Source organism: Lynx canadensis, chromosome E2 (assembly GCF_007474595.2).
Source record: "Lynx canadensis isolate LIC74 chromosome E2, mLynCan4.pri.v2, whole genome shotgun sequence".
NCBI lineage: Eukaryota > Metazoa > Chordata > Mammalia > Carnivora > Felidae > Lynx > Lynx canadensis.
In genome coordinates, this window is record NC_044317.1 from 35,174,200 (window position 1) to 35,190,358 (window position 16,159).

The 16,159-nt window shown below is 42.4% G+C and overlaps 1 long non-coding RNA gene across 1 annotated transcript in view; it reads right to left on the reverse strand.

Moving 5' to 3' along the window:
* Positions 1–16,159, reverse strand: part of LOC115502848 — a 35,535-nt gene that overhangs the window by 13,152 nt on the left and 6,224 nt on the right. The window lies entirely within an intron of this gene.

A 16,159-nucleotide genomic window follows, 5' to 3' on the forward strand; every position in this document is an offset into this window, starting at 1 on the left:
TTAACAGCAGACAGGAAGCGCCGTGTCTGTTTATCTTAGCTAGCCTGGGGGATAGGACAGATAGAGCTCTTAACCTCAGAGTTAATAAGGCACCTTTTCTTTTGCTAATCAGCTCTGCTCTGGGCAGCTTCACCTGCAGCACAGGGGTCTATACCCCTATTTACCTGTTTACCTAATTTGGTCCCTCCTTCCTATGAAAGCAGCTTTCTGCTATAGTACTAAATTGGCGGGCGCTTTTGCCCTGAATACCTAATCTTGCTTACCTCATATACATTTGTATTGGGGGCCTTTGCCCGCCCCTCTATTCTGGGGGACTTAGCCCCCCTTCTCTATCCTTATTCGCCTAATCTTGTTTACCCAAACTTGGGTGTGAGCATCCTATGACTTTGTAATTGTTTATACCTTGTTAACCCATTGGTGCAAGCCCAGGGAATTTCTAAGCTTATCCCCACACAGGGCTCTCCGCAAGAGGAATCTGCTCGCTATGAGCCTCCCAAGTAATTCTCTTGCCCTAGGACCTATGGAAATGCTAGAAACATAGTGGACTTCAGTTCTTCAACTCTAAGACCTGGAGCAAGATTTCATGGATCCTTCCATGGAGGGGCCTCAAGGGCAACACAGGAGCCTCTTAATTTCAGTACAAAATGCTTTAAGAGTATATTTTCTAGGAGGAAGGTCCATATAAAATGCCTTGTTAATTCACAAATCAGTCTACAATTCAAAAGCATCCCTGAGGATTGGACTGAGCTTCCACTACTCAGCACAATGTAGATTTATAGAGCGAAATGTATGAACATTTGTGAATTGATATCATCACCTAGCTGTGTGTTTTGTCCAGGTTGTGAAGCAAATTAAAGTAACTATTCAACTTCATGGCAAACACCCAATAATTTTGAGATTACAACATCCTATTGTTTATTGAGTTATATGCGAATTCCCATACCCCCCCCCCCCCCACCCATACTTCCCTGGAGCATAGGCCCTACAAAGGCTGGTGGGTATAAACTGCTTTTTAAAATATAAGGTTGGGAGATGCCTGGGTGGTGCAGTCAGTTGAACAACCAATCCTCGATCTTGATTTGGGTCATGATCTCGTTGTTCACAGGATCGAGCCCATGTCTGGCTCTGCCTTGACAGCGTAGAGCCTGTTTGGATTCTTTCTCTCCCTCTCTGCCCTCCCCCCACCCCCCACCCCCCCCCCGCTTGCACTTGTGTTCTTTCTCTTTCTCTCTCAAAATAAATAAGTTAACAGATAAATACATAAATAAATAAATAAATAAATAAATAAATAAATAAATAAATAAAGTTGGGGTGTCTGGGTGGCTCATTCAGTTAAGTGTCTGACTCATGATTTTGGCACAGGTCATGATCTCACTGTTGTGAGAGTGAGCCTGGAGTCAGGCTCCAAGCTGGATGTGGAACCTGCTTAAGATTCTCTCTCTCCCTCTCTCTCTACCCATCTCCTGCTCACATCCCCTCTCAAAAAAACAAAAACAAAACAAAACAAAAACAGTAGGCTCAGTAGAAAGAGCATGCAACTCTTGATCTCAGGGTTGTGAGTTCAAACCCCACATTGGGTGGGTATAAAGATTACTAAAAAAAAAAAAAAAAAACTTAAAAAATAAAACACAAAGTAATAAAATTAGTTTTGTTTGGAGCATCTTTGAGACTCTCCTAGAACTCTTAAAAGCTGTTTATGCTTTTTAGAGCCTGTGTCAAGATCTTACAGCCAGGACCTTTCTAAAATCAAAAGATCCTTTAGAACTTTAGTGGGTCTGGGTGACTTTAGAAGAAAGGACAAAGAATCGCTCTATCCATGAAACATCAAAATTCTCTACTCAGCTCCACTTCAGCCTTTATGGATTGATTGCATCATACAATTTAGTACTTCTTTATTGAATAGGGTTTTTTTAAGTTTTATATTATTAAGATAATATTTCTCATGTGGTAATAAGTTGAATAGCTCAGAATCACTGATAACAACAGTCTCCATTCCCACTCCTGCCTACATCAGAAGCAATGCCCTTAACTACTAGTGACTTCAGTTTTCAGGTGGTTAACACCACCTTAGGGGACATCTACTGACTCATGCCGTGAAACACATGACTGTCCCTCACTCCCTCTACCTCCCCTCCACTGGGCTTCTCAGTGTTAAACTGTTCCAGTGTTACTTTTATTCTGTCTATTGGTTACCTTGGTACACTTATTTTTAATGGTTGTTTATCTATATATTTATTTATTTATTTATAGATCACAAGTAGGGGAAGAGCAGAGAGAAAGAGAGAGAATCCCTAGCAGGCTCTGCACTGTCAGAAGAGCCTGATGCAGGGCTTGATCTCATGAATCATGAGATCATGTCCTGAGCCTAGATCAAGAGTTGGATGTTCAATCGGCTGAGCCACCAAGTCTCCGCAGTTACCTTGGTAAATTTAAATATTCAGGACTTTTTTTATTTATTACTTTTTAAAAAATTACTTCTTAAGATAAAGATATCAGCACTCTTCACCATTTTTTCCATTCTCCTTCTCCTACCTTCCATACTTCTTCTTTTGTCTGGTACACTTAAACAGGAAGAAAAAAACAATCACATGTGAGGTAAGCACACACATTATGAGTACAGTGGGGTAATTTTTCATAAACCAAGTACTGTGTAACCAGAACCCAATCAGACACGACAAATATTCTTTGTGGTACCAGAAGAGTCTAAAGGTGCCCCAAACAAATCAAGTTTTCATACATGTTTTTATTTATTTTTTTAATATGAAATTTATTGTCAAATTGGTTTCCATACAACACCCAGTGCTCATCTCAACAGGTGCCCTTCTCAATCCTCATCACCCACTTTCCCCTCCCTCCTACTCCTCATCAACCCTCAGTTTATTCTCAGTTTTTAAGAGTCTCTTACGGTTTCATACATGTTTTTAAAACCAGTTTATATCCATCAGCATATGTAGGAACTAACTATGAGGTATGAGGAATACAGAGGAATTATGAGAACTAGCATAAAATTAGATAAACCATAGGGTTCTAGAATTTAAAAAATCACTGGGATTTGCCATGGAATGGAACATGGTTACCCTAAATTCATTTTGGTTTGCTTCCAGTTTGGACTATAATTTTCCCATACAACCATTTCTCTCCTCTCCCTCTCAGAGTTTCTGACTGGCTTGGGGTTTTTTCCTTGCATGATATGTCTTTATCATATTCTTACATTAAAAAAAAAATCTCTACTAAAATCCTCCATTTTTCCAGAAGCCTCTGTCCTGAACCCCTCCATCTTTCTGCTCTGAGCTGAAATGGTTTCCTTTTTGGCAATACTGGGTCTTGCATTCATTGCTTTCCTGAGTTAAAGATACACTGCTTTCTGGGATCCCATTTTCCCCTACTTATTTATTTACATGACCTCAAATAGTTTTCTATGAGAGGGAGCACATGGGAGTTACATTTTCTGAGACCTTGCCTGTTTGGAAAAAGTTTTTTGCTTCACTCTCTTACTGGATAGATGTTTGGCTGGGTATAGAATTCCAGGTTCAAAATGATCTTTTTCCTCATAACTGTGAAAGTATTTATTATGTCCGGAGTTGCTGCTAAGCAGCAGTCTGAAACCAGACCAATTCCTGTTCCATTCCAGCTGACTAGCTTTGACTCTTTGGAAACTTTTGGGACTTTCTATTCCCTTCATATCGTTGCATTTCACTAGGATATATTTTTCATTCACTGTGGGCTCTTTCAATCAAAATTTGGGTCCTTATTCAACTCTTGGAAATTCCCTTCCTTTATTATTTCTTTCTCTCCATTTTTCCCTTGTTTTCTTCTTTCTATTTAGTTCTCTCTCTCTCTGTCACTCGCTCTCATAGTTTGACTCTTTATCAAAGTTTACTTTTTATCCTTCAATAATTCATCTCATTTTGGCAGTAATTTCTCAATCCTTAAAAGCATCCTTATTCTCCAATTGCTCTTCTTGACATCCTCTTCTTGTTTTATTGATGTAATATTGTTTTGAATCTCTCTGAGAGTATACATTAGATGGTTTTAAAAATAGGGTTTCTTTCTAATCTTTGAGTTGTCTTTTTTTGTTGGTTTGCTTGGGTTTTTAATCTTTGGCTATTCCCTCTCATGCTGCTGCTTGCCTCAGAAGCCTAATAACCCATGACTTTCCCTTCGTATTTAAGAAAGAAAGGTCAGCAGTGGTGGATTCTGCTGTTGGTGGGAGTGATGGGCTATATTCTCTCCAGAGAGAACCTCTTTAGGAGGTAGTTGGGTGTATTAGTTTCCTAGGGCCACCATAACAAAATGCCGCAGACTGGGTGGCTTAAACAACAAATTTCTTTTCTCATAGTTCCAGAGGCTGGAAATCTGAGATCAAGGTGTCAGCAGGATTGGTTTCTCCGGAGGTCTCTCTCCCAAACTTGCAGATGACCATCTTCTCCGTGATTTCACATAGCCTTTTCTCCATGTGTACGTACTCCTGGTATCTCTTCTTCCTCTTCCAAGGACACCCCTCAGTCCTAATGGGACAGGGCTCCACTCCTAGGAATTCACTTAACTCTAATTACCCCCTTAAAGGCCCTATCTCCAAAGATAGTCATATTAGAGGTTAGGGCTCCAACATATGAACTGAGGTGGGGGAGGCACAATTCAGTCCATAAAAGTTGGGCATACATGCTGCTGCAGACTGTCAGATTTTGCTTCAGGGCTAACAGGAAGAAAATCAGCTCTCAGGCAGTTGGGCCCCAAATGTTGAATGAGCAGGTATTTCCTCTGAGACACTGCTGTGTCAGTTAGGAATGTTTTCAGTAATGCTTTTAAAAACACTCAATTAGCAGGGGTTTTATTTTTCCAGGTAAGAAATCTGGAGATAGATAGTCAAGTGCTGCTGCAACAGCTGAGCAAAGTCTTTGAGAATCCAGGCTCTTTCATCTTTGTTCTTTGCTATTTCAGCATTTTGGCTTTTTGTCATCATGATTGCAAGATGGTCCACAGCTCCTGGTGTCCCATATGCACTCAGGACAGGAAGAGTGGGGAGGGGCTGGCACCACCAGGGCTATCCAAGTTATTAGGGAAGCCGAGCATGGCAGAAGCTCTCTAACAGTGTTTCCCTTTGCCCAGATCTGGGCCACAAGCCACAGCTACAAGGGAGGGGGGCCCTGGGAAATAGAGTGTCTGACAATGGAAACAGAAGCAATCATATATCTGTGCTGAGGATGGGCACACAGGCAGCCCCAAACAGAATTGGGGTTTGATGAGGAAGGAAGAAGGGGGAGAATAGTTTTGGGGTAGATAATGAGTTGTGTCTACCATGGACATCCACACCTATACCAGAAGTGCACACACTCCTCTGAGAATCATACACCTTCCTGCAACACCTGCTCAAGCAGAGTTGAGAGGCTTTCCTCTCTGCTCCTGTGGCCCCTGTTGTTGGCATTAATTCACCGGTCTGGAAACTGCTTAGTCACTGTTTTCCCTCAGGACTGTGAGCACCATGCAGGAGGAATTGCATCTGGTCATCTTGGGATTTCCTAGAGCCTGCAAAAAGCCTGATCCAGAATAGGGCCTTTGATACATATTGATGAAGGAAAGGAGGGAGGGAGAGAAGAAGGAGAATGGGAAAAGGGAAGAGGAAGCAAGGCAGAAACCAGTAGCCTTTGTATTCTTCTTCTGGCTCCTGATGACAATGTCTATAGATTTGGGGTTCTAGAGATTTTAGTAGAAGATGATCTAAATTGAACTTCATAGAATCTCAGATATGCAAAGAACACATGGCCTCTTTGGGTTTTCAGTGTCCGATGAACCCAGTGTCCAGGCTAGTCTAGCAAATGAGTTGAGAGCAGTAATTTCACACCTTTGAGGCCCATGTCCCTTCTCCTCCCCAAGATGTGCTTTGGTATAGAGGACCACTGAGTCCTGGAGATGGAAGAAGAGTCACCTGTGGGTGCTCACTGGTCTATAAGGCTGGGTATCTCCTTTCCCCGCCCTCAGGACTAGCAGCCCTTGAAGTATGACTGTGCACCTGGCCTCCACTACTAATACCCATGGCTTTGGCCATGGCGGCCTCTTCATCAGACACAGACCTCTGAGGGTTCACAGCTTTTCTCAGGCTCTCTGCGTCCCTCAATGGGACATAGGTTCCTGAATGCCACACCTTGGAGAGCCAAGGTATTCTGCCATAAGCTAATAGTTGTGGTTGCCTTTGACACCACAGCCTCGCCATCTCGCCAATGTCATGTTTAAAATGGTGCCAGAGGATAGGGTTCTCCTCAGGGCTGGCAGGCATCCCTAGACTGTGTTCCAGGAAGGAGATCATGACCTGTGTTCTAAGGGTCCCCCATCCCCAACTGGATGAGCCTAAAACTCTTACCTCCTCACTTAAGGGACTTAAAATAGTTTAACTCCAATTGCAGACATGGTTTCTGCAGGGAGAGAAGCCAGCCCACAAATATGGGAACATAAATATTATTTTAAAACATCATGCTGATACAAAACTGATCCACATAAATTTGCAGAGGAGAAATATTTAATATAAATATATAGGGATCTCACGTGGACCCCAAGGCAAGGAGTGAAGCAGAAATGGCAGGATATGACTGTTTCACCATCCCTTACAGTAATTAACACATTTCTCAGTGTCAAATACAGATGCTCAAGAGAGAAACTGATCGCCCAACTTAAGTCCTGACCAGGTACATACATGGCTTCTAGGGGACTACCTATATGACAGAGGACACTGTGGGGGAATAGTTTTTCTAGAAGGAGAAATTGTTTATGGGTGTGGCAGGCACCTCTCAAATTGACTACTGTGATGGAGACCCAAATAACTGATGAAAAGGAACTTAGAGTTGTTCTCAGAGCAACACCTCATTAAGTAACAGAATTGTCTAAAAAAAGATGTGTTTGTAGCCAATATTCAGTACAAATATGTGCTTTCCAAATATTTTCTTCATAGGAAGATAAATTGACCTGCCATCTCTTCCATGTTAATTCTTTTGTGAGACATTTATATGTTCTGCCTCTCTTGCACACGAGTCATAAGGTGATAGTGATTCTTAAGTATGACACTAAAAACACAAGCAATGACACAAATAAATTGAGCTTCATTAAAAATATAAATCTTTGGGGGCGCCTGGGTGGCTCAGTCGGTTAAGCGTCCGACTTCAGCCAGGTCACGATCTCGCGGTCTGTGAGTTCGAGCCCCGCGTCAGGCTCTGGGCTGATGGCTCAGAGCCTGGAGCCTGTTTCCGATTCTGTGTCTCCCTCTCTCTCTGCCCCTCCCCCGTTCATGCTCTGTCTCTCTCTGTCCCAAAAATAAATAAACGTTGAAAAAAAATTTTAAAAATATAAATCTTTGTACATCAAAGGACATTATCAAGAAAGGGAAAACACAACCTAAAGAATGGAAGAAAATATTTGCAAATTATATATCTGATAAGGGTTTAATATCCACAACATGTAAAAACAAAACAAACCCTCCAGAAACTTAACAACAAAGAGACAAACAACCCAATTCAAAAAGTGAGCAAAGGACTTGAATAGATATTTCTCCAAAGAAGACATACAAATGGCCAAAAAAAGCACATGAAAGGATGCTCAACATCATTAATTATTAGGAAAATGCAAATCAAAACCACTATGAGTTACCACTTCACACCTACCAGAATGGCTATAATTAAAAAACAAAAGCTGAAAATAAGTATTGGTGAGAATATGGAGAAATTAGAGCCCTTGTGCATTGTTGATGGGAAAGTAAAATGGTGCAGTCACTGTGGAAAACAGTTTAATATTGCCTCAAAAAGTTAAACTGAATCACCATATGACCCATAAATTCTAGTCTTAGGTAGGTACTCAAAAAAAAAGGAAAGAAAAATGGAAAGAGGGACTCAAAAAGATACTTATACCCAATGTTCATTACAGCCTTATTCGCAATAGTCAAAAGGTGGAAATAACCCAAGTGTCCATAAACAGATAAATGGATACATAAAAGTGGCATATCCATACAGTGGGATATTATTTAGCCATCAAAAGGATTGTGTCCAAAATTCTCACACCTGCTTCATCATGGGTGAACCTTGAAAACATGCTAAGTGAAACAAGGCAGATGCAAAAGGACAAATATTATATGATTCCACTCACATGAAATATCTAGAATAGGCAAATTCATAGGGACAGAATGTACATTAGAAGTTATGAGGATGTGGAGCACCTGGGTGGCTCAGTTGGTTAAGCATCCAACTTCAGCTCAGGTCATGATATCATGGTTTGTGGGTTTGAGCCCAATGTCAGGATCTGTGCTGACAGCTTAGAGCCTGGAACCTGCTTCAGATTGTGTCTCCCTCTCCTGCTCACTCTCTCTCTCTCTCTCTCTCTCTCTCAAAAATAAATAAAAATTTAAGAATTCTTTAAAAAAAAAAAAGAAGTCATGAGGATGAGGAGAATGGTTTTTTCCTCAGTGTTTACAGAGTTTCTGTTTGTGGTAATGCAGAAGTTTTTGGAAACAGATAGTGGTGATGGCTGCACAATGTTGTGAATGGAATTAATGCTATTTAAAAATGGTTAAAATGACATCTTTTATCTTGTATATTTTTCACCATACACACAAGAAAAGTCATGAGGATGATGGATGAGAATTCTCAGCACTATTTTGTGCAGAACTGCCTTGAACCCCTAAACATGGGAGCCAGGTCTGCTGGCATGACTGTACCATTAACTCTGTTTGCTTCCTTTGTGAGAAAAAAAAGAAGAAAAAAATGTAAAGAGAAGGAAGAAGGGACATTGTTATCTGTACCCTCTCTCATCTTAATTGGAATGGGGAAATATCATACTGTAATTACCATGACATATCATTGAAAGATATGGCAAGTGGGGTTAGTGCATGGCAGTGTTCTCCTTTAAGACATGTGGATGCTATTTTTTGTTTATCTCTGGTTGAAAATGAGAGCTGCACCCAGATATATCAGCTAATGTGTATGTCCACATCTAAGGACGTATACATTATGTTTGGGTGGTTGAATTCCCTGGATGGAAGGAAACTCACCATATGACAACTAGAGTTGATAGACAATGAGAGTCATGTCTGCTGAATGTTGAAGATACCATTACTATGTTCTTATAAAATGATTAAGTTTGACCCAGCAATTCCAATCCTAGTTATGTACCAAAGAGAAATGAAAATGTACATCTGTACAAAAACTTATATACATTCATAGCAGCATTATTCATAGTAACCAGAAAGTGGAAACAACCAAATATCCATCAACTAATGAATGGGTAAATAAAATGTGGCATAGCCACACTATGGAATCTTGCTCAACAATAAAAAGGAATGAGGTACTGATACTTGCTACACTTTTTATGAACCAAAACACTATGCTAGTGAATGAAGTCAAACACAAAATAGCATATATTGTAGGATTCCATTCATGTGAAATGTCCAGAACAGGCATATCCAGAGAGACAAAAAATAAATTCATGGTTGCCTGGAGTTAGACGGATGGGGGAGTAAGGCAGTGACTACTACTGGGTATGGAGTTTCTTTTGGTGATAATAAAATTGTTTTGACAAATGGATTGCAAAGATCGTTGCACAATTCTGTGAGTAGACTGAAAACCATTGAACTGTTGAAACAGGTGAGTTATATTGAACCATTGAATATAATAGGGAGGCAGACAAAGGATAAAAAAAATCAAAACCATTGAAACAGGTGAGTTATATGGTATGTGAATAATATCTCAACAAGACTGTTAAACAAACATACAAACAAACAAACAGAAGTGATCTTGGCTGACTGGCCATGAGGACTAAGGGAAAGGAAGAGGTCCAAGGGTATTTCTGAGTCTATTCAACTTCACATATAATTCCCTATGGGTTATACAATGTCCTAGTTTTTAAAAAGTTGTTATTAGCATATCATTCCTAAGATGAAAACATATGCATTGAATTAAACAGAACCAAAAACCTAAATTACAAAAACTGCATGTAGTTTAAAACCAATGATTAGAGCTTTATTGAGATACAATTCACATGCTGTACATTTCACCCATTTAGAGAGGTGCAACCATCACCACAATCCATTTTAGAATATCTTATTTACCTCCCAAAAGAAACCCTATACTCTTTGGCAATCACGCCTCAGTCCCCTTACCTTCCCCCAGCCCTAGGTCAGCACCAATCTTTCGGTCTGTGTATATTTGCCTAGTCTGAACATTTTGCATTCAGTGGAATCATATAATACCTGGTCTTGTGTGATTGGCTTCTTTGCTTAGCATGATGTTTTCAAGGTTCATCATGTGTGTATAGTAATTTGTTTCTTTGTATTGATGAATAATACCCCACTGTACAGATATACCACATTTTATTTATCCATGTATCAGTTGATGGACATCTGGGTTGTTTTCACTTTTGGGCTAGGATGAATAAGGCTGCTCTGAACATTAGTGTACAAGTGTACACTTGTACAAGTGTACAAGTATACAAGTTTATTTATTTATTTATTGTATATATGTAGGACTGGAATTCCTGGTCATAGGTACTCCCCTTTTGAGGCACTACTAGACTGTTTTCCAAAGTGGCTATACCATTTCACACTCCTACCAGCAGTGTGGGAGGGCTCCAATTTCTCTACATCCTGGCCAACACTTGTTGTTTTCTTTTTAAGATTTTATTTTTACAGAGTCTCTATACCCAATGTGGGGCTTAAACTCATAACTCCAAGATCAAGAGTCACCTGCTCTACCAACTGAGCCAGTGAGGCACCCCTGTCAACACTTATTATCTCTCTTTTTTTGTGTGTGAAAGCCATCCAGTGGGTTCGAAGTGGTATCTCACGATGGTTTTGATGTATGTTTCCCTGATGGCTAACAATGCTGAGCATCTTTTTGTGTGTTCAGTTGACATTTGAATTCTCTCTCTTGATTCCTGTGCCTTTCCTTGGCTTGTTTAGACACTTGTCATCTCTTCCCTGCCTGATTTGCATGCCTCCTAACTGGTCTTTCCATCTTGCATTCCACTCCTTAAAATGCAGTCATAGACCCTATCACTTTTTCTTTTATTTTTTTTAAGTTTTATTTATTTTTGAGAGAGAGAGACAGAGACAGAGACAGAATGTGAGTGGGGGAGAAACGGAGAGAGAGAGACACACAGAATCCGAAGCAGGCTCTAGGCTCTGAGCTGTCAGCACAGAGCCCGATGAGGGGCTCGAACCCACAAACTGTGAGATCATGACCTGAGCTGAAGTCAGACACTTAACTGGCTGAGCCACCCAGGCGCCCGGACCCTATCACTTTCTGCCTAAAATCATGAATGACTCCCGATTGTCCACAGAACAGAACCCACACTGCTGAGTGTGGCATTCAAGGCCCTCCACACTATTTCCAACCTATCTTTCTATGTCCCATCCCTCTCTGTTTCCTCCTGGGAAACTCTGCTATGCCTTTGCCCATGCTGTTCCCTGTGCTTGTCATCCCTTTCCTGAAATGTCCACCTGGTCAGCACCTACTTGCTTACTTACCCTTTAAAACTTGGCTCAAATATCAACTTCTGCATGGATCCTGACAGGACCCGCAGGTCGCTGCACAACTCAAAGGGATGCCGTTCTCATTGTAATCTATGTCAGGGGTCAGCCAAGTAGAGCCCTGGGGTCAAATCCAGCCCACCACCTGTTTTTGTATAGTGCGTGAACTAAGAATGATGTTTGATGTTTTTTAGTGGTTGAAAATAATTGAAAAGTAGAATATTTCATGACTTGATTTCAGTGCTCATAAATAAAGTTTGACTAGAATGCAGCCATGCTTATTTGTTTACATATTGTCTATTGCTGCATTTGTGCTACAACAGCAGAGTTGAGTAATTGCATCAGAGACTGTGTGGCCCACAAAGTATAAAATATTTACTATCCGGCCCTTTACAGAAAAAGTTTGCCAAACCCTAGTCTGTGTGAATGGCACCCCAGAGTTAGGCAGTGTGCAACCTGTGTGGATGTGCTCCAATAGCCCTGCGCCCAGGCTTCCCTGCAACTGTCTTTATACCTCCACCCTAATATCTATCACATGGTGTAATACTTTGTTTTCTTCTCCTGTAGACGCTGTGCTCCAAAAACTGAGTCTGGCTCTCTGAGTCTTTCACCTTTGTATCCCCTGAGTGTAGCCAGGGTCTGGCACAGAGAAGGACCTCCATCAGTGTCTGTGCCACTGCATTGTATTAAAGCTTTCCCAGACACTGAAGGTGAACTAATAAAACACTGAATGGTTCAGGATTAATGTAACTCACAAAAATAATAGCAGCGAGGCGCCTGGGTGGCTCAGGTCGGTTCAGCGTCAGACTTTGGCTCAGGTCACGATCTCACGGTTCTTGGGTTGGAGCACGGCATTGGGCTCTGTGCTGACAGCTTGGAGCCTGGAGCCTGCTTCATATTCTGTGTTTCCCTCTCTCTCTGCCCCTCCCCCTTCGCACTCTCTCTCTGTCTCTCAAAAAAGAATAAATGTTAAAAAATAATAATAAAAATTTTTTAAAATCATAGTAGCATGCTGGCAAAACTCTAGCTGCGTTGTTTCTGACTTTTAAAAACATTCGCACACCAGTATACTGTGTGAGTTGAGCCTCTTGTCTCCTGGAGAAGCACTGCCTGGTGTATTTCATTGAATCGAAATACATTTCATTGAATAGAATATATGGTCGGTGTTGGTGCTGGGGTGTTGGAGAGGCTACAGCACCCCTATCCGGCTGGAGATAGCCCAGGCCGCACAGAGTTGAGAGTCAAGCCACTGGAACATGGTTCCAACTAGGGTAGGTTAAGGTCGGGAGGTTCGCCTGGCGAAATCACAGAGATCTGGGTGAAGAGGAGGCCTGGGCGGTAGAGTAAGAACCCTAAGTTGCTACACTCACAAACTATTTGTGGAATGCAGGGGAAAGGCGCCAGCCCATGCTTTTGTGCTGTGTACCTTGGAGAGATGGCCTCTGGCCTCCCTTGTCTCATTCGGTCCCTGAGAAAACTGATTTCTAAGGGCACAGCCCCAGAGAGGAGAGGCCGCTTGTTCATCATTGTGCTTGCATCTGGCCGGCCCAGGCCTCAGCACCGCCCAGCCTGTGCCTCTCTGTCTCCTGTAGGCTCCAGGAAATCACCAAGTCCCTGCTTTCAGCGAGGGCCTTCCACAGGCCTTCCTTTGTTACTCTCAGTTTCTCTTTAGCTGCCTGAAGAGTCCTACCCTCCCAACATGAATTAGAAGGCCTTTCGAGAACTTTCCTGTGTCTCCACCATCCACGTCCTCCTTCAGTCTCTGCTCCCATCCCTCACCACATGTCTGCAGCCAGCCCAACAGAACTGTAAAATAATAGCTAAGATTTACCATGTGCTTACCATGTACACTGTCTCATTTATATCCCATGAACTGGGTGCAGTCATCAGTCCTGTTTTATAGATGAAGGAATTGAGCACAGAGAGGTTAACTTGCCTAGGGTCACACAGCCTGTAGGAAGTAGAGTTGGAATTAGAACTCAATGTAACTTGAGAAATCTTAAGGGCCTAACCAGTATGTTTGTCATCTCTTGCAGATGCCGTTTCTGTTCAAGTGTTTCAGTGGGCTATCCTTTGTCTGCCTCCCTATCTTTACACTTGCATTTCCCTTTTCCTAATGTGCCCTCCACCTTGCCTAACTCTACTCACTCTTCAGATCTCAGCTAAAATACCACCTCCTCTGGGAAGCCTTCCCTGATTCCCTGGTTGGTTTGCTGCCCAGCTGGTTGGTGCTATCCCATAGCACCCTCTGATCTCCTCCTTGTCCTTAACTGACATAGCTGTTTATAGGCCTGCCTCCCCCACCCAAACTGTAGGCTCTATGAAGCCAGGGAGCATGTTTGTTGTGTGAACAGTGACCCAAACTAGGCACTTCATATGTATTTGTTGGATGAACAAATTTAGCAGTGAACTTCTCAGCAAAACCTTTACTGTGGGTCAGCCTGAAGGTAAAACTCAAATCACATTTTCAGGCTACTTGTATGATCTACATGTTGGGGGGGGTGGCGGGCAGAGGGAGGAGAAAGAAAGAGACAGAGAGCTGGAGTCAGCCATTGCTGGCGGCATTCACAGCCCTGCTTTCCTTCACCTCCATAAATCACCAAGAATTAGTTGTATTAAATTTGTATGTTTTTAGCCCTGATCAAAACCACTGGCCCTCACCTTCAACAATGCAGCCATTCCAAGAGTCGTTCCATCCAGGCCAGAGCCAATAAGCAGCCCAGGGACGCACTGGCGGTCACGCCACCTTGCAGCAGGTGGAGCAAGGGCTTTTGACTCAACTTCAGGTGAGGAGTGAGGTAAGGACAGTGGGGCCACATGGCATCACTTGTGTAAAAAGGAGGGGCCTCCACATGGCTTGGTTCCCAGAACAAACATGCCCTGGGAGACTGCAGGACAGGAGTGAAAGTATTCCTTTTTCCTTTGACATGGGAAAAAAAAAATCCCTTTGAAATGTTGGAATTTCACTTAGGTTTTTACTATGGGCATGTGTTGTCTGTTTAAAAATAACCAGAATGTTGATTTTTACAATAAAAGTATGTAGTCATAATACTTGCAAAGTTCCTAACTCAGGGATCCTGCCCTCGGAGACTGTGAGGAGGCAGCCCTGGCTGCTGGCCCTGAGCACATTCAGCGGGTTTGGCTAACTGGGCAGCTCAGCCTCACAGCCTCCCCACTCCTGACACTGCAGTTCCTGCACCTTCTTAGAATGGCAGACTCTCTCAACTTTCTCCCCAGTGACTCACAGAGGGTGTTTCCCAGGCCCTGGTTGTCTGCTGGCAACCCCAGGCATTTTAGGGAAGGATACACCACGTTCAGGTCCCAGGTCTGGCCAGTTTAGACCACCTTGGTGAGAGCCCAAATGGAAACATGGGGATTAGGAGGGACTCTTGCTTTCTAGAGCTTCTTCTTTTTTTCCTTTCTTTTTTATTGTTTTTAAAACTTTCTGTATTATTTGAATGTGTACAATGTGTACGTGTTAACTTTTGCAAAGAGAAACATTTGAAGGCATAAACAGTGTGTGGTGAACTCGTGGTTGCAACCAGTCCCTGTTGCAACCAGTCTGCTGAGGACCAATCCTATGTCCTGTGGGAGAGGCCCTGGCCCTAAAGATGAGTAGGGAGCTGCCTGCATCCAGAGGGCTTGCTTTTGATTCAGAAGCACAGCCAGGTTAGAACCAGTGCCTTAGGCAAGAGGGACCACTGACCACGGTGAGTTTTAAGTGAGGCAGGAGAGTACCGTTCGTGGTCTGCTCGTGGCAAGCTTCTTTAAATTTCTTATAAGCATTCCAGACTGATTTTTCCCATTCCATGATGAGTGCCACCTCCCACCCTCCCTGTCTTTACCATCCCAATAAATAAATGAATTCACCGGATGCTCAAGCAGGACACATAGGTGTATTTATCCTTTTCTCTCCCCTCCCAGTGACGAGTCCTTTGGATTTCCTCTCCAGAAAGTATTTCCAGTTCAGTCTCTGCTCTCTACACTCAAGCCCAGACCACTCCCCTCTCCCATCACTGCTACAGCCTCTCACTGGTCCCCTGACTCCACTCTTGCCCCTCTGCCCCTCTCCATCCCTCTCAAACTTAGCTGCCAGAGTGCTCTTCCTCAGATCCAGTTAGTTACTCACTTGTCTCAACTCTCTGATGGCTCCCCAACACACATAAAATAAAATAGAAACTCTTTGCAGGATATCCCAGCATTGTCCCAGAACTCACTGCCTGCTCTTTCCCCCACATGCATTCCACCCTCCACATGGACATTTATTGGCAATTTTGTGGATGGATTTTCATGCAATTTCATGTCTTTGCATGTGCTTATTCTCCTAGGATCTGGATTTCTTCACAGTAATCTGTTCCTTTGCTCTCCCCAACCTTCTCCCAAAATTATATCCACTTGATCCTATCTATACTTACTAACAACAACAACAACAAAAAGTCAATATTTGATTTCCGCATCAAACCCTCCCCTTCTCTTGATCAATCGATTAGGTCCACTTAAACTTGATAAATCACCTGGCTGACTTTTTTTTTTAATTTTTAAATTTTAAATATTTAAAAGCATTGGTTTCAGGAACAGAACCCAGTGATTCATCACTTACATACAACACCCAGTGCTCATCCCAGCAAGTGCCCTCCTTAATGCCCATCACCCATT